Source organism: Rhipicephalus microplus, chromosome 1 (assembly GCF_043290135.1).
Source record: "Rhipicephalus microplus isolate Deutch F79 chromosome 1, USDA_Rmic, whole genome shotgun sequence".
Taxonomy (NCBI): Eukaryota; Metazoa; Arthropoda; class Arachnida; order Ixodida; family Ixodidae; genus Rhipicephalus; species Rhipicephalus microplus.
In genome coordinates, this window is record NC_134700.1 from 13,784,478 (window position 1) to 13,811,504 (window position 27,027).

General features: G+C 41.5%; 18 non-coding genes across 18 annotated transcripts; all 18 read right to left on the reverse strand.

Annotated features, from left to right (window-relative positions):
• Positions 1-87: 87 nt before the first annotated feature.
• On the reverse strand, positions 88-160 carry TRNAT-UGU (transfer RNA threonine (anticodon UGU)). Its single transcript has one exon. It is a non-coding gene; the product is annotated as a tRNA-Thr (tRNA).
• Positions 161-3,274: 3,114 nt separating this feature from the next.
• On the reverse strand, positions 3,275-3,347 carry TRNAT-UGU (transfer RNA threonine (anticodon UGU)). Its single transcript has one exon. It is a non-coding gene; the product is annotated as a tRNA-Thr (tRNA).
• A 1,289-nt stretch (positions 3,348-4,636) lies between these two features.
• Positions 4,637-4,709, reverse strand: TRNAT-UGU (transfer RNA threonine (anticodon UGU)). Its single transcript has one exon. It is a non-coding gene; the product is annotated as a tRNA-Thr (tRNA).
• An 837-nt stretch (positions 4,710-5,546) lies between these two features.
• TRNAT-UGU (transfer RNA threonine (anticodon UGU)) lies at positions 5,547-5,619 on the reverse strand. The gene has a single exon. It is a non-coding gene; the product is annotated as a tRNA-Thr (tRNA).
• A 1,746-nt stretch (positions 5,620-7,365) lies between these two features.
• On the reverse strand, positions 7,366-7,438 carry TRNAT-UGU (transfer RNA threonine (anticodon UGU)). Its single transcript has one exon. It is a non-coding gene; the product is annotated as a tRNA-Thr (tRNA).
• Positions 7,439-8,728: 1,290 nt separating this feature from the next.
• TRNAT-UGU (transfer RNA threonine (anticodon UGU)) lies at positions 8,729-8,801 on the reverse strand. Its single transcript has one exon. It is a non-coding gene; the product is annotated as a tRNA-Thr (tRNA).
• An 837-nt stretch (positions 8,802-9,638) lies between these two features.
• Positions 9,639-9,711, reverse strand: TRNAT-UGU (transfer RNA threonine (anticodon UGU)). The gene has a single exon. It is a non-coding gene; the product is annotated as a tRNA-Thr (tRNA).
• A 1,289-nt stretch (positions 9,712-11,000) lies between these two features.
• Positions 11,001-11,073, reverse strand: TRNAT-UGU (transfer RNA threonine (anticodon UGU)). Its single transcript has one exon. It is a non-coding gene; the product is annotated as a tRNA-Thr (tRNA).
• An 837-nt stretch (positions 11,074-11,910) lies between these two features.
• TRNAT-UGU (transfer RNA threonine (anticodon UGU)) lies at positions 11,911-11,983 on the reverse strand. The gene has a single exon. It is a non-coding gene; the product is annotated as a tRNA-Thr (tRNA).
• A 2,654-nt stretch (positions 11,984-14,637) lies between these two features.
• On the reverse strand, positions 14,638-14,710 carry TRNAT-UGU (transfer RNA threonine (anticodon UGU)). The gene has a single exon. It is a non-coding gene; the product is annotated as a tRNA-Thr (tRNA).
• A 1,746-nt stretch (positions 14,711-16,456) lies between these two features.
• TRNAT-UGU (transfer RNA threonine (anticodon UGU)) lies at positions 16,457-16,529 on the reverse strand. The gene has a single exon. It is a non-coding gene; the product is annotated as a tRNA-Thr (tRNA).
• Positions 16,530-17,366: 837 nt separating this feature from the next.
• TRNAT-UGU (transfer RNA threonine (anticodon UGU)) lies at positions 17,367-17,439 on the reverse strand. The gene has a single exon. It is a non-coding gene; the product is annotated as a tRNA-Thr (tRNA).
• Positions 17,440-18,728: 1,289 nt separating this feature from the next.
• TRNAT-UGU (transfer RNA threonine (anticodon UGU)) lies at positions 18,729-18,801 on the reverse strand. Its single transcript has one exon. It is a non-coding gene; the product is annotated as a tRNA-Thr (tRNA).
• An 837-nt stretch (positions 18,802-19,638) lies between these two features.
• TRNAT-UGU (transfer RNA threonine (anticodon UGU)) lies at positions 19,639-19,711 on the reverse strand. Its single transcript has one exon. It is a non-coding gene; the product is annotated as a tRNA-Thr (tRNA).
• Positions 19,712-22,365: 2,654 nt separating this feature from the next.
• Positions 22,366-22,438, reverse strand: TRNAT-UGU (transfer RNA threonine (anticodon UGU)). The gene has a single exon. It is a non-coding gene; the product is annotated as a tRNA-Thr (tRNA).
• An 838-nt stretch (positions 22,439-23,276) lies between these two features.
• TRNAT-UGU (transfer RNA threonine (anticodon UGU)) lies at positions 23,277-23,349 on the reverse strand. Its single transcript has one exon. It is a non-coding gene; the product is annotated as a tRNA-Thr (tRNA).
• A 1,290-nt stretch (positions 23,350-24,639) lies between these two features.
• On the reverse strand, positions 24,640-24,712 carry TRNAT-UGU (transfer RNA threonine (anticodon UGU)). Its single transcript has one exon. It is a non-coding gene; the product is annotated as a tRNA-Thr (tRNA).
• An 837-nt stretch (positions 24,713-25,549) lies between these two features.
• TRNAT-UGU (transfer RNA threonine (anticodon UGU)) lies at positions 25,550-25,622 on the reverse strand. The gene has a single exon. It is a non-coding gene; the product is annotated as a tRNA-Thr (tRNA).
• Positions 25,623-27,027: the final 1,405 nt, after the last annotated feature.

Below are 27,027 nucleotides of genomic sequence, written 5' to 3' on the forward strand. Positions count from 1 at the left end.
ACAGTAATGCCAAGGAATGTACAGGGGAAGTTATTATAACCAATGGAATGTAAATAAGAAGAAGGAAAAGTGGATGAAAAAATAACCAGCCGTGGGCAGGAATCGAACCTACGACCTTCAAATAACACGTTCGATGCTCTAACCACTGAGCTACCACAGCGGCCTTCCCTCTATCTACTTTTTTGAGTTTATATGTGAATTTACAAGTAGGAGTGACATTCAGCGCCATCCATAAGCCAAACGACGAATGTGAAAACACTCTTATGCGCATGTTTGGCGTCACGTAGCACGTGAACTTATTATGAGCGGGCAGCTGAATAATTGTCCCTCTTATACAACCTAAACACACCAAGTCTGCTAGTACGAGACCCTCGTTCAATGAAATAGGGGAAAGAAGTGTATACCTAAGGGCTCATTTTTCCGGGTTTCAACACAATAATAATGAGATCTAACAGGCAGTCATGCCAAGGAATGTACAGGGGAAGTTATTAGAACCAATAAAAATGTAAACAAGAAGAAACAAATGTGGATGAAAAAATAACCAGCCGTGGGCAGGAATCGAACCTACGACCTTCGAATAACGCGTTCGATGCTCTAACCACTGATCTACCACAGCTGCCTTCCCTCCATCCACTTTTTTGAGTTTATATGTGAATTTGGAAGTAGGAGTGACAGTCAGCGCCATCTATAAGCCAAACGACGAATGTGAAAACACTCTTATGCGCATGTTTGGCGTCACGTAGCACGTGAACCTGTTGTGAGCGGGTAGCTGATTAATTGTCCCTCTTATACAACCTAAACACCTTAATTCTGCGAGTACGAGACCCTCATTCAATGAAATAAGGGAAAGAAGTGTATACCTGGGGGCTTTGTTTTTCCGTGTTTTAACACAGTATTATTGAGATCTAACAGACAGTAATGCCAAGGAATGAATGTACAGGGGAAGTTATTAGAACCAATGGAATGTAAATAAGAAGAAGGAAAAGTGGATGAAAAAATAACCAACCGTGGGCAGGAATCGAACCTACGACCTTCAAATAACACTTTCGATGCTCTAACCACTGAGCTACCACAGCAGCCTTCCCTCCATCCGCTTTTTTGAGTTTATTTGTGAATTTAGAAGTAGGAGTGACTGTCAGCGCCATCCATAAGCCAAACGACGAATGTGAAAACACTCTTATGCGCATGTTTGGCGTCACGTAGCACGTGAACTTATTATGAGCGGGCAGCTGATTAATCGTCCCTCTTATACAACCTAAATACACCAATTCTGCGAGAACGAGACCCTAGCTCAATGAAATAGGGGAAAGAAGTGTATACCTAAGGGCTCGTTTTTCCGTGTTTAACACAATAATAATGAGATCTAACAGACAGTCATGCCAAGGAATGTACAGGGGAATTTATTAGAAGCAATGGAATGTAAATAAGAAGAAAGAAAAATGGATGAAAAAATAACCAGCCGCGGGCAGAAATCGAACCTACGACCTTCAAATAACGCGTTCGATGGTCTAACCACTGAGCTACCACAGCGGCCTTCCCTCCATCCACTTTTTTGAGTTCATATGTGAATTTGGAAGTTGGAGTGACAGTCAGCGCCATCTATAAGCCAAACAACGAATGTGAAAACACTCTTATGCGCATGTTTGGCGTCACGTAGCACGTGAACTTATTGTGAGCGGGCAGCTGATTAATTGTCCCTCTTATACAACCTAAACACACGAATTCTGCGAGTACGAGACCCAAATTCAATGAAATAAGGGAAAGAAGTGTATACCTAGGGGCTTTGTTTTTCCATATTTTAACACAATATCATTGAGATCTGACAGACAGTAATGCCAAGGAATGTACAGGGGAAGTTATTAGAACCAATAGAATGTAAGTAAGAAGAAAGAAAAGTGGATGAAAAAATAACCAGCCGTGGGCAGGAATCAAACCTACGACCTTCAAATAACACGTTCGTTGCTCTAACCACTGAGCTACCACAGCGGCCTTCCCTCCATCCACTTTTTTGAGTTTATATGTGAATTCAGAAGAAGGAGTGACAGTCAGCACCATCTATAAGCAAAACAACGATTGTGAAAACACTCTTATGCGCATGTTGCGTCACGTAGCACGTGAACTTATTATGAGTGGGCAGCTGATTAATTGTCCCTCTTATACAATCTAAAGACACCAAGTCTGCCAGTACGAGACCCTCGTTCAATGAAATAAGGGAAAAAAGTGTATACCTAAGCGCTCGTTTTTCGGTGTTTTAACACAATAATAATGAGATCTAACAGACAGTAATGCCAAGGAATGCACAGGGGAAGTTATTACAACCAATGGAATGTAAATAAGAAGAAAGAAAAGTGGATGAAAAAATAACCAGCCATGGGCAGGAATCGAACCTACGACCTTCAAATAACACATTCGAGCTCTAACCACTGAGCTACCACAGCGGCCTTCCCTCCATCCACTTTTCTGAGTTTATATGTGAATTCAGAAGAAGGAGTGACAGTCAGCACCATCTATAAGCAAAACGACGATGGTGAAAACACTCCTATGCGCATGTTTGGCATCACGTAGCACGAGAACCTTTTATGAGCGAGCAGCTGATTAATTGTCCCTCTTATACAACCTAAACACACCGAATCTGCCAGTACGAGACCGTCGTTCAATGAAATAAGGGAAAGAAGTGTATACCTTAGGGCTCGTTTTTGCGTGTTTTTCCACAATAATAATGAGATCTAACAGACAGTAATGCCAAGGAATGTACAGGGGAAGTTATTAGAACCAATGGAATGTAAATAAGAAGAAAGAAAAGTGGATGAAAGAGTAACGAGCCGTGGGCAGGAATCGAACATACGACCTTCAAATAACGCGTTCGATGCTTTAACCACTGAGCTACCACAGCGGCCTTCCTTCCATCCACTTTTTTGAGTTTATATGTGAACTTAGAAGAAGGAGTGAGAGTCAGCGCCATCTATAAGCCAAACGACGAATGTGAAAACACTCTTATGCGCATGTTTGGCGTCACGTAGCACGTGAACTTATTATGAGCGGGCAGCTGACTAATTGTCCCTCTTATACAACCTAAACACACCAATTCTGCCAGTACGAGACCCTCGTTCAATGAAATAGGGGAAAAAGTGTAAACCTAAGCGCTCGTTTTTCCGTGTTTTAACACAATAATAATGAGATCTAACAGACAGTAATGCCAAGGAATGTACAGGGGAAGTTATTAGAACCAATGGAATGTAAATAAGAAGAAAGAAAAGTGGATGAAAAAATAACCAGCCGTGGGCAGGAATCGAACCTACGACCTTCAAATAACACGTTTGATGCTCTAACTACTGAGCTACCACAGCGGCCTTCCCTCCATCCACTTTTTTGAGTTTATATGTGAATTCAGAAGAAGGAGTGACAGTCAGCGCCCTCTATAAGCCAAACGACGAATGTGAAAACACTCTTATGCGCATGTTTGGCGTCACGTAGCACGTGAACTTATTATGAGCGGGCAGCTGACTAATTGTCCCTCTTATACAACCTAAACACACCAATTCTGCCAGTACGAGACCCTAGCTCAATGAAATAGGGGAAAGAAGTGTATACCTAAGGGCTCGTTTTTCCGTGTTTAACACAATAATAATGAGATCTAACAGACAGTCATGCCAAGGAATGTACAGGGGAAGTTATTAGAACCAATGGAATGTAAATAAGAAGAAAGAAAAGTGGATGAAAAAATAACCAGCCGTGGGCAGAAATCGAACCTACGACCTTCAAATAACGCGTTTTATGGTCTAACCACTGAGCTACCACAGCGGCCTTTCTCCATCCACTTTTTTGAGTTTATATGTGAATTTGGAAGTAGGAGTGACAGTCAGCGCCATCTATAAGCCAAACGACGAATGCGAAAACACTCTTATGCGCATGTTTGGCGTCACGTAGCACGTGAACTTATTGTGAGCGGGCACCTGAATAATTGTCCCTCTTATACAACCTAAACACACGAATTCTGCGAGTACGAGACCCACATTCAATGAAATAAGGGAAAGAAGTGTATACCTAGGAGCTTTGTTTTTCCGTATTTTAACACAATATTATTGAGATGTAACAGACAGTAATGCCAAGGAACACACAGGGGAAGTTATTAGAACCAATAGAATGTAAGTAGGAAGAAAGAAAAGTGGATGAAAAAATAACCAGCCGTGGGCAGGAATCAAACCTACGACCTTCAAATAACACGTTCGTTGCTCTAACCACTGAGCTACCACAGCGGCCTTCCCTCCATCCACTTTTTTGAGTTTATATGTGAATTCAGAAGAAGGAGTGACAGTCAGCACCATCTATAAGCAAAACAACGATTGTTAAAACACTCTTATGCGCATGTTGCGTCACGTAGCACGTGAACTTATTATGAGTGGGCAGCTGATTAATTGTCCCTCTTATACAATCTAAAGACACCAAGTCTGCCAGTACGAGACCCTCGTTCAATGAAATAAGGGAAAAAAGTGTAAACCTAAGCGCTCGTTTTTCCGTGTTTTAACACAATAATAATGAGATCTAACAGACAGTAATGCCAAGGAATGTACAGGTGAAGTTATTAGAACCAATGGAATGTAAATAAGAAGAAAGAAAAGTTGATGAAAAAATAACCAGCCGTGGGCAGGAATCGAACCTACGACCTTCAAATAACACGTTTGATGCTCTAACCACTGAGCTACCACAGCGGCCTTCCCTCCATCCACTTTTTTGAGTTTATATGTGAGTTAAGAAGAAGGAGTGACAGTCAGCACCATCTATAAGCAAAACGACGATGGTGAAAACACTCTTTTCGCATGTTTGGCGTCACGTAGCACGTGAACTTATTATGAGCGGGCAGCTGATTAATTGTCCCTCTTATACAACCTAAACACACCAAGTCCGCCAGTACGAAACCCTAGCTCAATGAAATAGGGGAAAGAAGTGTATACCTAAGGGCTCGTTTTTTCGTGTTTTAACACAATATTAATGAGATCTAACAGACAGTCATGCCAAGAAACGTACAGGGGAAGTTATTAGAACCAATGGAATGTAAATAAGAAGAAAGAAAAGTGAATGAAAAAATAACAAGCCGTGGACAGCAATCGAACCTACGACCTTCAAATAAAGCGTTCGATGGTCTAATCACTGAGATACCACAGCGGCCTTCCCTCCATCCACTTTTTTGAGTTTATATGTGAATTTGGAAGTAGGAGTGACAGTCAGCGCAATCTATGCGCCAAACGACGAATGTGAAAACACTCTTATGCGCATGTTTGGTGTCACGTAGCACGTAAACTTATTGTGAGTGGGCAGCTGATTAATTGTCCCTCTTACACAACCTAAACACACCAATTCTGCGAGTACGAGACCCTCATTCAATGAAATAAGGGAAAGAAGTGTATACCTAGGGGCTTTGTTTTTCCGTGTTTTAACACAATAATATTGAGATCTAACAGACAGTAATGCCAAGGAATGTACAGGGGAAGTTATTAGAACCAATGGAATGTAAATAAGAAGAAGGAAAAGGGGATGAAAAAATAACCAGCCGTGGGCAGGAATCGAACCTACGACCTTCAAATAACACGTTCGATGCTCTAACCACTGAGCTACCACAGCGGCCTTCCCTCTATCCACTTTTTTGAGTTTATATGTGAATTTAGAAGTAGGAGTGACTGTCAGCGCCATCCATAAGCCAAACGACGAATGTGAAAACACTCTTATGCGCATGTTTGGCGTCACGTAGCACGTGAACTTATTATGAGCGGGCAGCTGATTAATTGTCCCTCTTATACAACCTAAACACACCAAGTCTGCTAGTACGAGACCCTCGTTCAATGAAATAGGGGAAAGAAGTGTATACCTAAGGGCTCATTTTTCCGGGTTTCAACACAATATTAAAGAGATCTAACAGACAGTCATGCCAAGGAATGTACAGGGGAAGTTATTAGAACCAATAAAAATGTAAATAAGAAGAAACAAATGTGGATGAAAAAATAACCAGCCGTGGGCAGGAATCGAACCTACGACCTTCGAATAACGCGTTCGATGCTCTAACCACTGATCTACCACAGCTGCCTTCCCTCCATCCACTTTTTTGAGTTTATATGTGAATTTGGAAGTAGGAGTGACAGTCAGCGCCATCTATAAGCCAAACGACAAATGTGAAAACACTCTTATGCGCATGTTTGGCGTCACGTAGCACGTGAACTTATTGTGAGCGGGCAGCTGATTAATTGTCCCTCTTATACAACCTAAATACACCAATTCTGCGAGAACGAGACCCTAGCTCAATGAAATAGGGGAAAGAAGTGTATACCTAAGGGCTCGTTTTTCCGTGTTTAACACAATAATAATGAGATCTAACAGACAGTCATGCCAAGGAATGTACAGGGGAAGTTATTAGAAGCAATGGAATGTAAATAAGAAGAAAGAAAAATGGATGAAAAAATAACCAGCCGCGGGCAGAAATCGAACCTACGACCTTCAAATAACGCGTTCGATGGTCTAACCACTGAGCTACCACAGCGGCCTTCCCTCCATCCACTTTTTTGAGTTCATATGTGAATTTGGAAGTTGGAGTGACAGTCAGCGCCATCTATAAGCCAAACAACGAATGTGAAAACACTCTTATGCGCATGTTTGGCGTCACGTAGCACGTGAACTTATTGTGAGCGGGCAGCTGAATAATTGTCCCTCTTATACAACCTAAACACACGAATTCTGCGAGTACGAGACCCACATTCAATGAAATAAGGGAAAGAAGTGTATACCTAGGGGCTTTGTTTTTCCATATTTTAACACAATATTATTGAGATCTAACAGACAGTAATGCCAAGGAATGTACAGGGGAAGTTATTAGAACCAATAGAATGTAAGTAAGAAGAAAGAAAAGTGGATGAAAAAATAACCAGCCGTGGGCAGGAATCAAACCTACGACCTTCAAATAACACGTTCGTTGCTCTAACCACTGAGCTACCACAGCGGCCTTCCCTCCATCCACTTTTTTGAGTTTATATGTGAATTCAGAAGAAGGAGTGACAGTCAGCACCATCTATAAGCAAAACAACGATTGTGAAAACACTCTTATGCGCATGTTGCGTCACGTAGCACGTGAACTTATTATGAGTGGGCAGCTGATTAATTGTCCCTCTTATACAATCTAAAGACACCAAGTCTGCCAGTACGAGACCCTCGTTCAATTAAATAAGGGAAAAAAGTGTAAACCTAAGCGCTCGTTTTTCCGTGTTTTAACACAATAATAATGAGATCTAACAGACAGTAATGCCAAGGAATGTACAGGTGACGTTATTAGAACCAATGGAATGTAAACAAGAAGAAAGAAAAGTTGATGAAAAAATAACCAGCCGTGGGCAGGAATCGAACCTACGACCTTCAAATAACACGTTTGATGCTCTAACCACTGAGCTACCACAGCGGCCTTCCTTCCATCCACTTTTTTGAGTTTATATGTGAATTTGGAAGTAGGAGTGACAGTCAGCGCCATCTATAAGCCAAACGACAAATGTGAAAACACTCTTATGCGCATGTTTGGCGTCACGTAGCACGTGAACTTATTGTGAGCGGGCAGCTGATTAATTGTCCCTCTTATACAACCTAAATACACCAATTCTGCGAGAACGAGACCCTAGCTCAATGAAATAGGGGAAAGAAGTGTATACCTAAGGGCTCGTTTTTCCGTGTTTAACACAATAATAATGAGATCTAACAGACAGTCATGCCAAGGAATGTACAGGGGAAGTTATTAGAAGCAATGGAATGTAAATAAGAAGAAAGAAAAATGGATGAAAAAATAACCAGCCGCGGGCAGAAATCGAACCTACGACCTTCAAATAACGCGTTCGATGGTCTAACCACTGAGCTACCACAGCGGCCTTCCCTCCATCCACTTTTTTGAGTTCATATGTGAATTTGGAAGTTGGAGTGACAGTCAGCGCCATCTATAAGCCAAACAACGAATGTGAAAACACTCTTATGCGCATGTTTGGCGTCACGTAGCACGTGAACTTATTGTGAGCGGGCAGCTGAATAATTGTCCCTCTTATACAACCTAAACACACGAATTCTGCGAGTACGAGACCCACATTCAATGAAATAAGGGAAAGAAGTGTATACCTAGGGGCTTTGTTTTTCCATATTTTAACACAATATTATTGAGATCTAACAGACAGTAATGCCAAGGAATGTACAGGGGAAGTTATTAGAACCAATAGAATGTAAGTAAGAAGAAAGAAAAGTGGATGAAAAAATAACCAGCCGTGGGCAGGAATCAAACATACGACCTTCAAATAACACGTTCGTTGCTCTAACCACTCAGCTACCACAGCGGCCTTCCCTCCATCCACTTTTTTGAGTTTATATGTGAATTCAGAAGAAGGAGTGACAGTCAGCACCATCTATAAGCAAAACAACGATTGTGAAAACACTCTTATGCGCATGTTGCGTCACGTAGCACGTGAACTTATTATGAGTGGGCAGCTGATTAATTGTCCCTCTTATACAATCTAAAGACACCAAGTCTGCCAGTACGAGACCCTCGTTCAATTAAATAAGGGAAAAAAGTGTAAACCTAAGCGCTCGTTTTTCCGTGTTTTAACACAATAATAATGAGATCTAACAGACAGTAATGCCAAGGAATGTACAGGTGACGTTATTAGAACCAATGGAATGTAAACAAGAAGAAAGAAAAGTTGATGAAAAAATAACCAGCCGTGGGCAGGAATCGAACCTACGACCTTCAAATAACACGTTTGATGCTCTAACCACTGAGCTACCACAGCGGCCTTCCTTCCATCCACTTTTTTGAGTTTATATGTGAGTTCAGAAGAAGGAGTGACAGTCAGCACCATCTATAAGCAAAACGACGATGGTGAAAACACTCTTTTCGCAAGTTTGGCGTCACGTAGCACGTGAACTTATTATGAGCGGGCAGCTGAATTACATTCCCTCTTATACAACCTAAACACACCAAATCTGCCAGTACGAGACCCTAGCTCAATGAAATAGGGGAAAGAATTGTACACCTAAGGGCTCGTTTTTGCGTGTTTTTCCACAATAATAATGAGATCTAACAGACAGTAATGCCAAGGAATGTACAGGGGAAGTTATTAGAACCAATGGAATGTAAATAAGAAGAAGGAAAAGTGGATGAAAAAATAACCAGCCGTGGGCAGGAATCGAACCTACGACCTTCGAATAACGCGTTCGATGCTCTAACCACTGATCTACCACAGCTGCCTTCCCTCCATCCACTATTTTGAGTTTATATGTGAATTTGGAAGTAGGAGTGACAGTCAGCGCCATTTATAAGCCAAACGACGAATGTGAAAACACTCTTATGCGCATGTTTGGCGTCACGTAGCACGTAAACTTATTGTGAGCGGGCAGCTGATTAATTGTCCCTCTTATACAACCTAAACACACCAATTCTGCGAGAACGAGACCCTCATTCAATGAAATAAGGGAAAGAAGTGTATACCTAGGGGCTTTGTTTTTCCGTGTTTTAACACAATAATATTGAGATCTAACAGACAGTAATGCCAAGGAATGTACAGGGGAAGTTATTAGAACCAATGGAATGTAAATAAGAAGAAAGAAAAGTGGATGAAAAAATAACCAGCCGTGGGCAGGAATCGAACCTACGACCTTCAAATAACACGTTTGATGCTCTAACTACTGAGCTACCACAGCGGCCTTCCCTCCATCCACTTTTTTGAGTTTATATGTGAATTCAGAAGAAGGAGTGACAGTCAGCGCCCTCTATAAGCCAAACGACGAATGTGAAAACACTCTTATGCGCATGTTTGGCGTCACGTAGCACGTGAACTTATTATGAGCGGGCAGCTGACTAATTGTCCCTCTTATACAACCTAAACACACCAATTCTGCCAGTACGAGACCCTAGCTCAATGAAATAGGGGAAAGAAGTGTATACCTAAGGGCTCGTTTTTCCGTGTTTAACACAATAATAATGAGATCTAACAGACAGTCATGCCAAGGAATGTACAGGGGAAGTTATTAGAACCAATGGAATGTAAATAAGAAGAAAGAAAAGTGGATGAAAAAATAACCAGCCGTGGGCAGAAATCGAACCTACGACCTTCAAATAACGCGTTTTATGGTCTAACCACTGAGCTACCACAGCGGCCTTTCTCCATCCACTTTTTTGAGTTTATATGTGAATTTGGAAGTAGGAGTGACAGTCAGCGCCATCTATAAGCCAAACGACGATTGCGAAAACACTCTTATGCGCATGTTTGGCGTCACGTAGCACGTGAACTTATCGTGAGCGGGCACCTGAATAATTGTCCCTCTTATACAACCTAAACACACGAATTCTGCGAGTACGAGACCCACATTCAATGAAATAAGGGAAAGAAGTGTATACCTAGGAGCTTTGTTTTTCCGTATTTTAACACAATATTATTGAGATGTAACAGACAGTAATGCCAAGGAACACACAGGGGAAGTTATTAGAACCAATAGAATGTAAGTAGGAAGAAAGAAAAGTGGATGAAAAAATAACCAGCCGTGGGCAGGAATCAAACCTACGACCTTCAAATAACACGTTCGTTGCTCTAACCACTGAGCTACCACAGCGGCCTTCCCTCCATCCACTTTTTTGAGTTTATATGTGAATTCAGAAGAAGGAGTGACAGTCAGCACCATCTATAAGCAAAACAACGATTGTTAAAACACTCTTATGCGCATGTTGCGTCACGTAGCACGTGAACTTATTATGAGTGGGCAGCTGATTAATTGTCCCTCTTATACAATCTAAAGACACCAAGTCTGCCAGTACGAGACCCTCGTTCAATGAAATAAGGGAAAAAAGTGTAAACCTAAGCGCTCGTTTTTCCGTGTTTTAACACAATAATAATGAGATCTAACAGACAGTAATGCCAAGGAATGTACAGGTGAAGTTATTAGAACCAATGGAATGTAAATAAGAAGAAAGAAAAGTTGATGAAAAAATAACCAGCCGTGGGCAGGAATCGAACCTACGACCTTCAAATAACACGTTTGATGCTCTAACCACTGAGCTACCACAGCGGCCTTCCCTCCATCCACTTTTTTGAGTTTATATGTCAGTTAAGAAGAAGGAGTGACAGTCAGCACCATCTATAAGCAAAACGACGATGGTGAAAACACTCTTTTCGCATGTTTGGCGTCACGTAGCACGTGAACTTATTATGAGCGGGCAGCTGATTAATTGTCCCTCTTATACAACCTAAACACACCAAGTCCGCCAGTACGAAACCCTAGCTCAATGAAATAGGGGAAAGAAGTGTATACCTAAGGGCTCGTTTTTTCGTGTTTTAACACAATATTAATGAGATCTAACAGACAGTCATGCCAAGAAACGTACAGGGGAAGTTATTAGAACCAATGGAATGTAAATAAGAAGAAAGAAAAGTGAATGAAAAAATAACAAGCCGTGGACAGAAATCGAACCTACGACCTTCAAATAAAGCGTTCGATGGTCTAATCACTGAGATACCACAGCGGCCTTCCCTCCATCCACTTTTTTGAGTTTATATGTGAATTTGGAAGTAGGAGTGACAGTCAGCGCAATCTATGCGCCAAACGACGAATGTGAAAACACTCTTATGCGCATGTTTGGTGTCACGTAGCACGTAAACTTATTGTGAGTGGGCAGCTGATTAATTGTCCCTCTTACACAACTTAAACACACCAATTCTGCGAGTACGAGACCCTCATTCAATGAAATAAGGGAAAGAAGTGTATACCTAGGGGCTTTGTTTTTCCGTGTTTTAACACAATAATATTGAGATCTAACAGACAGTAATGCCAAGGAATGTACAGGGGAAGTTATTAGAACCAATGGAATGTAAATAAGAAGAAGGAAAAGGGGATGAAAAAATAACCAGCCGTGGGCAGGAATCGAACCTACGACCTTCAAATAACACGTTCGATGCTCTAACCACTGAGCTACCACAGCGGCCTTCCCTCTATCCACTTTTTTGAGTTTATATGTGAATTTAGAAGTAGGAGTGACTGTCAGCGCTATCCATAAGCCAAACGACGAATGTGAAAACACTCTTATGCGCATGTTTGGCGTCACGTAGCACGTGAACTTATTATGAGCGGGCAGCTGATTAATTGTCCCTCTTATACAACCTAAACACACCAAGTCTGCTAGTACGAGACCCTCGTTCAATGAAATAGGGGAAAGAAGTGTATACCTAAGGGCTCATTTTTCCGGGTTTCAACACAATATTAAAGAGATCTAACAGACAGTCATGCCAAGGAATGTACAGGGGAAGTTATTAGAACCAATAAAAATGTAAATAAGAAGAAACAAATGTGGATGAAAAAATAACCAGCCGTGGGCAGGAATCGAACCTACGACCTTCGAATAACGCGTTCGATGCTCTAACCACTGATCTACCACAGCTGCCTTCCCTCCATCCACTTTTTTGAGTTTATATGTGAATTTGGAAGTAGGAGTGACAGTCAGCGCCATCTATAAGCCAAACGACAAATGTGAAAACACTCTTATGCGCATGTTTGGCGTCACGTAGCACGTGAACTTATTGTGAGCGGGCAGCTGATTAATTGTCCCTCTTATACAACCTAAATACACCAATTCTGCGAGAACGAGACCCTAGCTCAATGAAATAGGGGAAAGAAGTGTATACCTAAGGGCTCGTTTTTCCGTGTTTAACACAATAATAATGAGATCTAACAGACAGTCATGCCAAGGAATGTACAGGGGAAGTTATTAGAAGCAATGGAATGTAAATAAGAAGAAAGAAAAATGGATGAAAAAATAACCAGCCGCGGGCAGAAATCGAACCTACGACCTTCAAATAACGCGTTCGATGGTCTAACCACTGAGCTACCACAGCGGCCTTCCCTCCATCCACTTTTTTGAGTTCATATGTGAATTTGGAAGTTGGAGTGACAGTCAGCGCCATCTATAAGCCAAACAACGAATGTGAAAACACTCTTATGCGCATGTTTGGCGTCACGTAGCACGTGAACTTATTGTGAGCGGGCAGCTGATTAATTGTCCCTCTTATACAACCTAAACACACGAATTCTGCGAGTACGAGACCCAAATTCAATGAAATAAGGGAAAGAAGTGTATACCTAGGGGCTTTGTTTTTCCATATTTTAACACAATATTATTGAGATCTAACAGACAGTAATGCCAAGGAATGTACAGGGGAAGTTATTAGAACCAATAGAATGTAAGTAAGAAGAAAGAAAAGTGGATGAAAAAATAACCAGCCGTGGGCAGGAATCAAACCTACGACCTTCAAATAACACGTTCGTTGCTCTAACCACTGAGCTACCACAGCGGCCTTCCCTCCATCCACTTTTTTGAGTTTATATGTGAATTCAGAAGAAGGAGTGACAGTCAGCACCATCTATAAGCAAAACAACGATTGTGAAAACACTCTTATGCGCATGTTGCGTCACGTAGCACGTGAACTTATTATGAGTGGGCAGCTGATTAATTGTCCCTCTTATACAATCTAAAGACACCAAGTCTGCCAGTACGAGACCCTCGTTCAATGAAATAAGGGAAAAAAGTGTATACCTAAGCGCTCGTTTTTCGGTGTTTTAACACAATAATAATGAGATCTAACAGACAGTAATGCCAAGGAATGCACAGGGGAAGTTATTACAACCAATGGAATGTAAATAAGAAGAAAGAAAAGTGGATGAAAAAATAACCAGCCATGGGCAGGAATCGAACCTACGACCTTCAAATAACACATTCGAGCTCTAACCACTGAGCTACCACAGCGGCCTTCCCTCCATCCACTTTTCTGAGTTTATATGTGAATTCAGAAGAAGGAGTGACAGTCAGCACCATCTATAAGCAAAACGACGATGGTGAAAACACTCCTATGCGCATGTTTGGCATCACGTAGCACGTGAACCTTTTATGAGCGAGCAGCTGATTAATTGTCCCTCTTATACAACCTAAACACACCGAGTCTGCCAGTACGAGACCGTCGTTCAATGAAATAAGGGAAAGAAGTGTATACCTTAGGGCTCGTTTTTGCGTGTTTTTCCACAATAATAATGAGATCTAACAGACAGTAATGCCAAGGAATGTACAGGGGAAGTTATTAGAACCAATGGAATGTAAATAAGAAGAAAGAAAAGTGGATGAAAGAGTAACGAGCCGTGGGCAGGAATCGAACATACGACCTTCAAATAACGCGTTCGATGCTTTAACCACTGAGCTACCACAGCGGCCTTCCTTCCATCCACTTTTTTGAGTTTATATGTGAACTTAGAAGAAGGAGTGAGAGTCAGCGCCATCTATAAGCCAAACGACGAATGTGAAAACACTCTTATGCGCATGTTTGGCGTCACGTAGCACGTGAACTTATTATGAGCGGGCAGCTGACTAATTGTCCCTCTTATACAACCTAAACACACCAATTCTGCCAGTACGAGACCCTCGTTCAATGAAATAGGGGAAAAAGTGTAAACCTAAGCGCTCGTTTTTCCGTGTTTTAACACAATAATATTGAGATCTAACAGACAGTAATGCCAAGGAATGTACAGGGGAAGTTATTAGAACCAATGGAATGTAAATAAGAAGAAGGAAAAGGGGATGAAAAAATAACCAGCCGTGGGCAGGAATCGAACCTACGACCTTCAAATAACACGTTCGATGCTCTAACCACTGAGCTACCACAGCGGCCTTCCCTCTATCCACTTTTTTGAGTTTATATGTGAATTTAGAAGTAGGAGTGACTGTCAGCGCCATCCATAAGCCAAACGACGAATGTGAAAACACTCTTATGCGCATGTTTGGCGTCACGTAGCACGTGAACTTATTATGAGCGGGCAGCTGATTAATTGTCCCTCTTATACAACCTAAACACACCAAGTCTGCTAGTACGAGACCCTCGTTCAATGAAATAGGGGAAAGAAGTGTATACCTAAGGGCTCATTTTTCCGGGTTTCAACACAATATTAAAGAGATCTAACAGACAGTCATGCCAAGGAATGTACAGGGGAAGTTATTAGAACCAATAAAAATGTAAATAAGAAGAAACAAATGTGGATGAAAAAATAACCAGCCGTGGGCAGGAATCGAACCTACGACCTTCGAATAACGCGTTCGATGCTCTAACCACTGATCTACCACAGCTGCCTTCCCTCCATCCACTTTTTTGAGTTTATATGTGAATTTGGAAGTAGGAGTGACAGTCAGCGCCATCTATAAGCCAAACGACAAATGTGAAAACACTCTTATGCGCATGTTTGGCGTCACGTAGCACGTGAACTTATTGTGAGCGGGCAGCTGATTAATTGTCCCTCTTATACAACCTAAATACACCAATTCTGCGAGAACGAGACCCTAGCTCAATGAAATAGGGGAAAGAAGTGTATACCTAAGGGCTCGTTTTTCCGTGTTTAACACAATAATAATGAGATCTAACAGACAGTCATGCCAAGGAATGTACAGGGGAAGTTATTAGAAGCAATGGAATGTAAATAAGAAGAAAGAAAAATGGATGAAAAAATAACCAGCCGCGGGCAGAAATCGAACCTACGACCTTCAAATAACGCGTTCGATGGTCTAACCACTGAGCTACCACAGCGGCCTTCCCTCCATCCACTTTTTTGAGTTCATATGTGAATTTGGAAGTTGGAGTGACAGTCAGCGCCATCTATAAGCCAAACAACGAATGTGAAAACACTCTTATGCGCATGTTTGGCGTCACGTAGCACGTGAACTTATTGTGAGCGGGCAGCTGAATAATTGTCCCTCTTATACAACCTAAACACACGAATTCTGCGAGTACGAGACCCACATTCAATGAAATAAGGGAAAGAAGTGTATACCTAGGGGCTTTGTTTTTCCATATTTTAACACAATATTATTGAGATCTAACAGACAGTAATGCCAAGGAATGTACAGGGGAAGTTATTAGAACCAATAGAATGTAAGTAAGAAGAAAGAAAAGTGGATGAAAAAATAACCAGCCGTGGGCAGGAATCAAACCTACGACCTTCAAATAACACGTTCGTTGCTCTAACCACTGAGCTACCACAGCGGCCTTCCCTCCATCCACTTTTTTGAGTTTATATGTGAATTCAGAAGAAGGAGTGACAGTCAGCACCATCTATAAGCAAAACAACGATTGTGAAAACACTCTTATGCGCATGTTGCGTCACGTAGCACGTGAACTTATTATGAGTGGGCAGCTGATTAATTGTCCCTCTTATACAATCTAAAGACACCAAGTCTGCCAGTACGAGACCCTCGTTCAATTAAATAAGGGAAAAAAGTGTAAACCTAAGCGCTCGTTTTTCCGTGTTTTAACACAATAATAATGAGATCTAACAGACAGTAATGCCAAGGAATGTACAGGTGACGTTATTAGAACCAATGGAATGTAAACAAGAAGAAAGAAAAGTTGATGAAAAAATAACCAGCCGTGGGCAGGAATCGAACCTACGACCTTCAAATAACACGTTTGATGCTCTAACCACTGAGCTACCACAGCGGCCTTCCTTCCATCCACTTTTTTGAGTTTATATGTGAGTTCAGAAGAAGGAGTGACAGTCAGCACCATCTATAAGCAAAACGACGATGGTGAAAACACTCTTTTCGCAAGTTTGGCGTCACGTAGCACGTGAACTTATTATGAGCGGGCAGCTGAATTACATTCCCTCTTATACAACCTAAACACACCAAATCTGCCAGTACGAGACCCTAGCTCAATGAAATAGGGGAAAGAATTGTACACCTAAGGGCTCGTTTTTGCGTGTTTTTCCACAATAATAATGAGATCTAACAGACAGTAATGCCAAGGAATGTACAGGGGAAGTTATTAGAACCAATGGAATGTAAATAAGAAGAAGGAAAAGTGGATGAAAAAATAACCAGCCGTGGGCAGGAATCGAACCTACGACCTTCGAATAACGCGTTCGATGCTCTAACCACTGATCTACCACAGCTGCCTTCCCTCCATCCACTATTTTGAGTTTATATGTGAATTTGGAAGTAGGAGTGACAGTCAGCGCCATTTATAAGCCAAACGACGAATGTGAAAACACTCTTATGCGCATGTTTGGCGTCACGTAGCACGTAAACTTATTGTGAGCGGGCAGCTGATTAATTGTCCCTCTTATACAACCTAAACACACCAATTCTGCGAGAACGAGACCCTCATTCAATGAAATAAGGGAAAGAAGTGTATACCTAGGGGCTTTGTTTTTCCGTGTTTTAACACAATAATATTGAGATCTAACAGACAGTAATGCCAAGGAATGTACAGGGGAAGTTATTAGAACCAATGGAATGTAAATAAGAAGAAAGAAAAGTGGATGAAAAAATAACCAGCCGTGGGCAGGAATCGAACCTACGACCTTCAAATAACACGTTTGATGCTCTAACTACTGAGCTACCACAGCGGCCTTCCCTCCATCCACTTTTTTGAGTTTATATGTGAATTCAGAAGAAGGAGTGACAGTCAGCGCCCTCTATAAGCCAAACGACGAATGTGAAAACACTCTTATGCGCATGTTTGGCGTCACGTAGCACGTGAACTTATTATGAGCGGGCAGCTGACTAATTGTCCCTCTTATACAACCTAAACACACCAATTCTGCCAGTACGAGACCCTAGCTCAATGAAATAGGGGAAAGAAGTGTATACCTAAGGGCTCGTTTTTCCGTGTTTAACACAATAATAATGAGATCTAACAGACAGTCATGCCAAGGAATGTACAGGGGAAGTTATTAGAACCAATGGAATGTAAATAAGAAGAAAGAAAAGTGGATGAAAAAATAACCAGCCGTGGGCAGAAATCGAACCTACGACCTTCAAATAACGCGTTTTATGGTCTAACCACTGAGCTACCACAGCGGCCTTTCTCCATCCACTTTTTTGAGTTTATATGTGAATTTGGAAGTAGGAGTGACAGTCAGCGCCATCTATAAGCCAAACGACGATTGCGAAAACACTCTTATGCGCATGTTTGGCGTCACGTAGCACGTGAACTTATCGTGAGCGGGCACCTGAATAATTGTCCCTCTTATACAACCTAAACACACGAATTCTGCGAGTACGAGACCCACATTCAATGAAATAAGGGAAAGAAGTGTATACCTAGGAGCTTTGTTTTTCCGTATTTTAACACAATATTATTGAGATGTAACAGACAGTAATGCCAAGGAACACACAGGGGAAGTTATTAGAACCAATAGAATGTAAGTAGGAAGAAAGAAAAGTGGATGAAAAAATAACCAGCCGTGGGCAGGAATCAAACCTACGACCTTCAAATAACACGTTCGTTGCTCTAACCACTGAGCTACCACAGCGGCCTTCCCTCCATCCACTTTTTTGAGTTTATATGTGAATTCAGAAGAAGGAGTGACAGTCAGCACCATCTATAAGCAAAACAACGATTGTTAAAACACTCTTATGCGCATGTTGCGTCACGTAGCACGTGAACTTATTATGAGTGGGCAGCTGATTAATTGTCCCTCTTATACAATCTAAAGACACCAAGTCTGCCAGTACGAGACCCTCGTTCAATGAAATAAGGGAAAAAAGTGTAAACCTAAGCGCTCGTTTTTCCGTGTTTTAACACAATAATAATGAGATCTAACAGACAGTAATGCCAAGGAATGTACAGGTGAAGTTATTAGAACCAATGGAATGTAAATAAGAAGAAAGAAAAGTTGATGAAAAAATAACCAGCCGTGGGCAGGAATCGAACCTACGACCTTCAAATAACACGTTTGATGCTCTAACCACTGAGCTACCACAGCGGCCTTCCCTCCATCCACTTTTTTGAGTTTATATGTCAGTTAAGAAGAAGGAGTGACAGTCAGCACCATCTATAAGCAAAACGACGATGGTGAAAACACTCTTTTCGCATGTTTGGCGTCACGTAGCACGTGAACTTATTATGAGCGGGCAGCTGATTAATTGTCCCTCTTATACAACCTAAACACACCAAGTCCGCCAGTACGAAACCCTAGCTCAATGAAATAGGGGAAAGAAGTGTATACCTAAGGGCTCGTTTTTTCGTGTTTTAACACAATATTAATGAGATCTAACAGACAGTCATGCCAAGAAACGTACAGGGGAAGTTATTAGAACCAATGGAATGTAAATAAGAAGAAAGAAAAGTGAATGAAAAAATAACAAGCCGTGGACAGAAATCGAACCTACGACCTTCAAATAAAGCGTTCGATGGTCTAATCACTGAGATACCACAGCGGCCTTCCCTCCATCCACTTTTTTGAGTTTATATGTGAATTTGGAAGTAGGAGTGACAGTCAGCGCAATCTATGCGCCAAACGACGAATGTGAAAACACTCTTATGCGCATGTTTGGTGTCACGTAGCACGTAAACTTATTGTGAGTGGGCAGCTGATTAATTGTCCCTCTTACACAACTTAAACACACCAATTCTGCGAGTACGAGACCCTCATTCAATGAAATAAGGGAAAGAAGTGTATACCTAGGGGCTTTGTTTTTCCGTGTTTTAACACAATAATATTGAGATCTAACAGACAGTAATGCCAAGGAATGTACAGGGGAAGTTATTAGAACCAATGGAATGTAAATAAGAAGAAGGAAAAGGGGATGAAAAAATAACCAGCCGTGGGCAGGAATCGAACCTACGACCTTCAAATAACACGTTCGATGCTCTAACCACTGAGCTACCACAGCGGCCTTCCCTCTATCCACTTTTTTGAGTTTATATGTGAATTTAGAAGTAGGAGTGACTGTCAGCGCTATCCATAAGCCAAACGACGAATGTGAAAACACTCTTATGCGCATGTTTGGCGTCACGTAGCACGTGGACTTATTATGAGCGGGCAGCTGATTAATTGTCCCTCTTATACAACCTAAACACACCAAGTCTGCTAGTACGAGACCCTCGTTCAATGAAATAGGGGAAAGAAGTGTATACCTAAGGGCTCATTTTTCCGGGTTTCAACACAATATTAAAGAGATCTAACAGACAGTCATGCCAAGGAATGTACAGGGGAAGTTATTAGAACCAATAAAAATGTAAATAAGAAGAAACAAATGTGGATGAAAAAATAACCAGCCGTGGGCAGGAATCGAACCTACGACCTTCGAATAACGCGTTCGATGCTCTAACCACTGATCTACCACAGCTGCCTTCCCTCCATCCACTTTTTTGAGTTTATATGTGAATTTGGAAGTAGGAGTGACAGTCAGCGCCATCTATAAGCCAAACGACAAATGTGAAAACACTCTTATGCGCATGTTTGGCGTCACGTAGCACGTGAACTTATTGTGAGCGGGCAGCTGATTAATTGTCCCTCTTATACAACCTAAATACACCAATTCTGCGAGAACGAGACCCTAGCTCAATGAAATAGGGGAAAGAAGTGTATACCTAAGGGCTCGTTTTTCCGTGTTTAACACAATAATAATGAGATCTAACAGACAGTCATGCCAAGGAATGTACAGGGGAAGTTATTAGAAGCAATGGAATGTAAATAAGAAGAAAGAAAAATGGATGAAAAAATAACCAGCCGCGGGCAGAAATCGAACCTACGACCTTCAAATAACGCGTTCGATGGTCTAACCACTGAGCTACCACAGCGGCCTTCCCTCCATCCACTTTTTTGAGTTCATATGTGAATTTGGAAGTTGGAGTGACAGTCAGCGCCATCTATAAGCCAAACAACGAATGTGAAAACACTCTTATGCGCATGTTTGGCGTCACGTAGCACGTGAACTTATTGTGAGCGGGCAGCTGATTAATTGTCCCTCTTATACAACCTAAACACACGAATTCTGCGAGTACGAGACCCAAATTCAATGAAATAAGGGAAAGAAGTGTATACCTAGGGGCTTTGTTTTTCCATATTTTAACACAATATTATTGAGATCTAACAGACAGTAATGCCAAGGAATGTACAGGGGAAGTTATTAGAACCAATAGAATGTAAGTAAGAAGAAAGAAAAGTGGATGAAAAAATAACCAGCCGTGGGCAGGAATCAAACCTACGACCTTCAAATAACACGTTCGTTGCTCTAACCACTGAGCTACCACAGCGGCCTTCCCTCCATCCACTTTTTTGAGTTTATATGTGAATTCAGAAGAAGGAGTGACAGTCAGCACCATCTATAAGCAAAACAACGATTGTGAAAACACTCTTATGCGCATGTTGCGTCACGTAGCACGTGAACTTATTATGAGTGGGCAGCTTATTAATTGTCCCTCTTATACAATCTAAAGACACCAAGTCTGCCAGTACGAGACCCTCGTTCAATGAAATAAGGGAAAAAAGTGTATACCTAAGCGCTCGTTTTTCGGTGTTTTAACACAATAATAATGAGATCTAACAGACAGTAATGCCAAGGAATGCACAGGGGAAGTTATTACAACCAATGGAATGTAAATAAGAAGAAAGAAAAGTGGATGAAAAAATAACCAGCCATGGGCAGGAATCGAACCTACGACCTTCAAATAACACATTCGAGCTCTAACCACTGAGCTACCACAGCGGCCTTCCCTCCATCCACTTTTCTGAGTTTATATGTGAATTCAGAAGAAGGAGTGACAGTCAGCACCATCTATAAGCAAAACGACGATGGTGAAAACACTCCTATGCGCATGTTTGGCATCACGTAGCACGTGAACCTTTTATGAGCGAGCAGCTGATTAATTGTCCCTCTTATACAACCTAAACACACCGAGTCTGCCAGTACGAGACCGTCGTTCAATGAAATAAGGGAAAGAAGTGTATACCTTAGGGCTCGTTTTTGCGTGTTTTTCCACAATAATAATGAGATCTAACAGACAGTAATGCCAAGGAATGTACAGGGGAAGTTATTAGAACCAATGGAATGTAAATAAGAAGAAAGAAAAGTGGATGAAAGAGTAACGAGCCGTGGGCAGGAATCGAACATACGACCTTCAAATAACGCGTTCGATGCTTTAACCACTGAGCTACCACAGCGGCCTTCCTTCCATCCACTTTTTTGAGTTTATATGTGAACTTAGAAGAAGGAGTGAGAGTCAGCGCCATCTATAAGCCAAACGACGAATGTGAAAACACTCTTATGCGCATGTTTGGCGTCACGTAGCACGTGAACTTATTATGAGCGGGCAGCTGACTAATTGTCCCTCTTATACAACCTAAACACACCAATTCTGCCAGTACGAGACCCTCGTTCAATGAAATAGGGGAAAAAGTGTAAACCTAAGCGCTCGTTTTTCCGTGTTTTAACACAATAATAATGAGATCTAACAGACAGTAATGCCAAGGAATGTACAGGGGAAGTTATTAGAACCAATGGAATGTAAATAAGAAGAAAGAAAAGTGGATGAAAAAATAACCAGCCGTGGGCAGGAATCGAACCTACGACCTTCAAATAACACGTTTGATGCTCTAACTACTGAGCTACCACAGCGGCCTTCCCTCCATCCACTTTTTTGAGTTTATATGTGAATTCAGAAGAAGGAGTGACAGTCAGCGCCCTCTATAAGCCAAACGACGAATGTGAAAACACTCTTATGCGCATGTTTGGCGTCACGTAGCACGTGAACTTATTATGAGCGGGCAGCTGACTAATTGTCCCTCTTATACAACCTAAACACACCAATTCTGCCAGTACGAGACCCTAGCTCAATGAAATAGGGGAAAGAAGTGTATACCTAAGGGCTCGTTTTTTCGTGTTTTAACACAATATTAATGAGATCTAACAGACAGTCATGCCAAGAAACGTACAGGGGAAGTTATTAGAACCAATGGAATGTAAATAAGAAGAAAGAAAAGTGAATGAAAAAATAACAAGCCGTGGACAGAAATCGAACCTACGACCTTCAAATAAAGCGTTCGATGGTCTAATCACTGAGATACCACAGCGGCCTTCCCTCCATCCACTTTTTTGAGTTTATATGTGAATTTGGAAGTAGGAGTGACAGTCAGCGCAATCTATGCGCCAAACGACGAATGTGAAAACACTCTTATGCGCATGTTTGGTGTCACGTAGCACGTAAACTTATTGTGAGTGGGCAGCTGATTAATTGTCCCTCTTACACAACCTAAACACACCAATTCTGCGAGTACGAGACCCTCATTCAATGAAATAAGGGAAAGAAGTGTATACCTAGGGGCTTTGTTTTTCCGTGTTTTAACACAATAATATTGAGATCTAACAGACAGTAATGCCAAGGAATGTACAGGGGAAGTTATTAGAACCAATGGAATGTAAATAAGAAGAAGGAAAAGGGGATGAAAAAATAACCAGCCGTGGGCAGGAATCGAACCTACGACCTTCAAATAACACGTTCGATGCTCTAACCACTGAGCTACCACAGCGGCCTTCCCTCTATCCACTTTTTTGAGTTTATATGTGAATTTAGAAGTAGGAGTGACTGTCAGCGCCATCCATAAGCCAAACGACGAATGTGAAAACACTCTTATGCGCATGTTTGGCGTCACGTAGCACGTGAACTTATTATGAGCGGGCAGCTGATTAATTGTCCCTCTTATACAACCTAAACACACCAAGTCTGCTAGTACGAGACCCTCGTTCAATGAAATAGGGGAAAGAAGTGTATACCTAAGGGCTCATTTTTCCGGGTTTCAACACAATATTAAAGAGATCTAACAGACAGTCATGCCAAGGAATGTACAGGGGAAGTTATTAGAACCAATAAAAATGTAAATAAGAAGAAACAAATGTGGATGAAAAAATAACCAGCCGTGGGCAGGAATCGAACCTACGACCTTCGAATAACGCGTTCGATGCTCTAACCACTGATCTACCACAGCTGCCTTCCCTCCATCCACTTTTTTGAGTTTATATGTGAATTTGGAAGTAGGAGTGACAGTCAGCGCCATCTATAAGCCAAACGACAAATGTGAAAACACTCTTATGCGCATGTTTGGCGTCACGTAGCACGTGAACTTATTGTGAGCGGGCAGCTGATTAATTGTCCCTCTTATACAACCTAAATACACCAATTCTGCGAGAACGAGACCCTAGCTCAATGAAATAGGGGAAAGAAGTGTATACCTAAGGGCTCGTTTTTCCGTGTTTAACACAATAATAATGAGATCTAACAGACAGTCATGCCAAGGAATGTACAGGGGAAGTTATTAGAACCAATGGAATGTAAATAAGAAGAAAGAAAAGTGGATGAAAAAATAACCAGCCGTGGGCAGGAATCAAACCTACGACCTTCAAATAACACGTTCGTTGCTCTAACCACTGAGCTACCACAGCGGCCTTCCCTCCATCCACTTTTTTGAGTTTATATGTGAATTCAGAAGAAGGAGTGACAGTCAGCACCATCTATAAGCAAAACAACGATTGTGAAAACACTCTTATGCGCATGTTGCGTCACGTAGCACGTGAACTTATTATGAGTGGGCAGCTGATTAATTGTCCCTCTTATACAATCTAAAGACACCAAGCCTGCCAGTACGAGACCCTCGTTCAATTAAATAAGGGAAAAAAGTGTAAACCTAAGCGCTCGTTTTTCCGTGTTTTAACACAATAATAATGAGATCTAACAGACAGTAATGCCAAGGAATGTACAGGTGACGTTATTAGAACCAATGGAATGTAAACAAGAAGAAAGAAAAGTTGATGAAAAAATAACCAGCCGTGGGCAGGAATCGAACCTACGACCTTCAAATAACACGTTTGATGCTCTAACCACTGAGCTACCACAGCGGCCTTCCTTCCATCCACTTTTTTGAGTTTATATGTGAGTTCAGAAGAAGGAGTGACAGTCAGCACCATCTATAAGCAAAACGACGATGGTGAAAACACTCTTTTCGCAAGTTTGGCGTCACGTAGCACGTGAACTTATTATGAGCGGGCAGCTGAATTACTGTCCCTCTTATACAACCTAAACACACCAAGTCTGCCAGTACGAGACCCTAGCTCAATGAAATAGGGGAAAGAATTGTACACCTAAGGGCTCGTTTTTGCGTGTTTTTCCACAATAATAATGAGATCTAACAGACAGTAATGCCAAGGAATGTACAGGGGAAGTTATTAGAACCAATGGAATGTAAATAAGAAGAAGGAAAAGTGGATGAAAAAATAACCAGCCGTGGGCAGGAATCGAACCTACGACCTTCGAATAACGCGTTCGATGCTCTAACCACTGATCTACCACAGCTGCCTTCCCTCCATCCACTTTTTTGAGTTTATATGTGAATTTGGAAGTAGGAGTGACAGTCAGCGCCATTTATAAGCCAAACGACGAATGTGAAAACACTCTTATGCGCATGTTTGGCGTCACGTAGCACGTAAACTTATTGTGAGCGGGCAGCTGATTAATTGTCCCTCTTATACAACCTAAACACACCAATTCTGCGAGAACGAGACCCTCATTCAATGAAATAAGGGAAAGAAGTGTATACCTAGGGGCTTTGTTTTTCCGTGTTTTAACACAATAATATTGAGATCTAACAGACAGTAATGCCAAGGAATGTACAGGGGAAGTTATTAGAACCAATGGAATGTAAATAAGAAGAAAGAAAAGTGGATGAAAAAATAACCAGCCGTGGGCAGGAATCGAACCTACGACCTTCAAATAACACGTTTGATGCTCTAACTACTGAGCTACCACAGCGGCCTTCCCTCCATCTACTTTTTTGAGTTTATATGTGAATTCAGAAGAAGGAGTGACAGTCAGCACCCTCTATAAGCCAAACGACGAATGTGAAAACACTCTTATGCGCATGTTTGGCGTCACGTAGCACGTGAACTTATTATGAGCGGGCAGCTGACTAATTGTCCCTCTTATACAACCTAAACACACCAATTCTGCCAGTACGAGACCCTAGCTCAATGAAATAGGGGAAAGAAGTGTATACCTAAGGGCTCGTTTTTCCGTGTTTAACACAATAATAATGAGATCTAACAGACAGTCATGCCAAGGAATGTACAGGGGAAGTTATTAGAACCAATGGAATGTAAATAAGAAGAAAGAAAAGTGGATGAAAAAATAACCAGCCGTGGGCAGAAATCGAACCTACGACCTTCAAATAACGCGTTTTATGGTCTAACCACTGAGCTACCACAGCGGTCTTTCTCCATCCACTTTTTTGAGTTTATATGTGAATTTGGAAGTAGGAGTGACAGTCAGCGCCATCTATAAGCCAAACGACGAATGCGAAAACACTCTTATGCGCATGTTTGGCGTCACGTAGCACGTGAACTTATTGTGAGCGGGCACCTGAATAATTGTCCCTCTTATACAACCTAAACACACGAATTCTGCGAGTACGAGACCCACATTCAATGAAATAAGGGAAAGAAGTGTATACCTAGGAGCTTTGTTTTTCCGTATTTTAACACAATATTATTGAGATGTAACAGACAGTAATGCCAAGGAACACACAGGGGAAGTTATTAGAACCAATAGAATGTAAGTAGGAAGAAAGAAAAGTGGATGAACAAATAACCAGCCGTGGGCAGGAATCAAACCTACGACCTTCAAATAACACGTTCGTTGCTCTAACCACTGAGCTACCACAGCGGCCTTCCCTCCATCCACTTTTTTGAGTTTATATGTGAATTCAGAAGAAGGAGTGACAGTCAGCACCATCTATAAGCAAAACAACGATTGTTAAAACACTCTTATGCGCATGTTGCGTCACGTAGCACGTGAACTTATTATGAGTGGGCAGCTGATTAATTGTCCCTCTTATACAATCTAAAGACACCAAGTCTGCCAGTACGAGACCCTCGTTCAATGAAATAAGGGAAAAAAGTGTAAACCTAAGCGCTCGTTTTTTCGTGTTTTAACACAATATTAATGAGATCTAACAGACAGTCATGCCAAGAAACGTACAGGGGAAGTTATTAGAACCAATGGAATGTAAATAAGAAGAAAGAAAAGTGAATGAAAAAATAACAAGCCGTGGACAGAAATCGAACCTACGACCTTCAAATAAAGCGTTCGATGGTCTAATCACTGAGATACCACAGCGGCCTTCCCTCCATCCACTTTTTTGAGTTTATATGTGAATTTG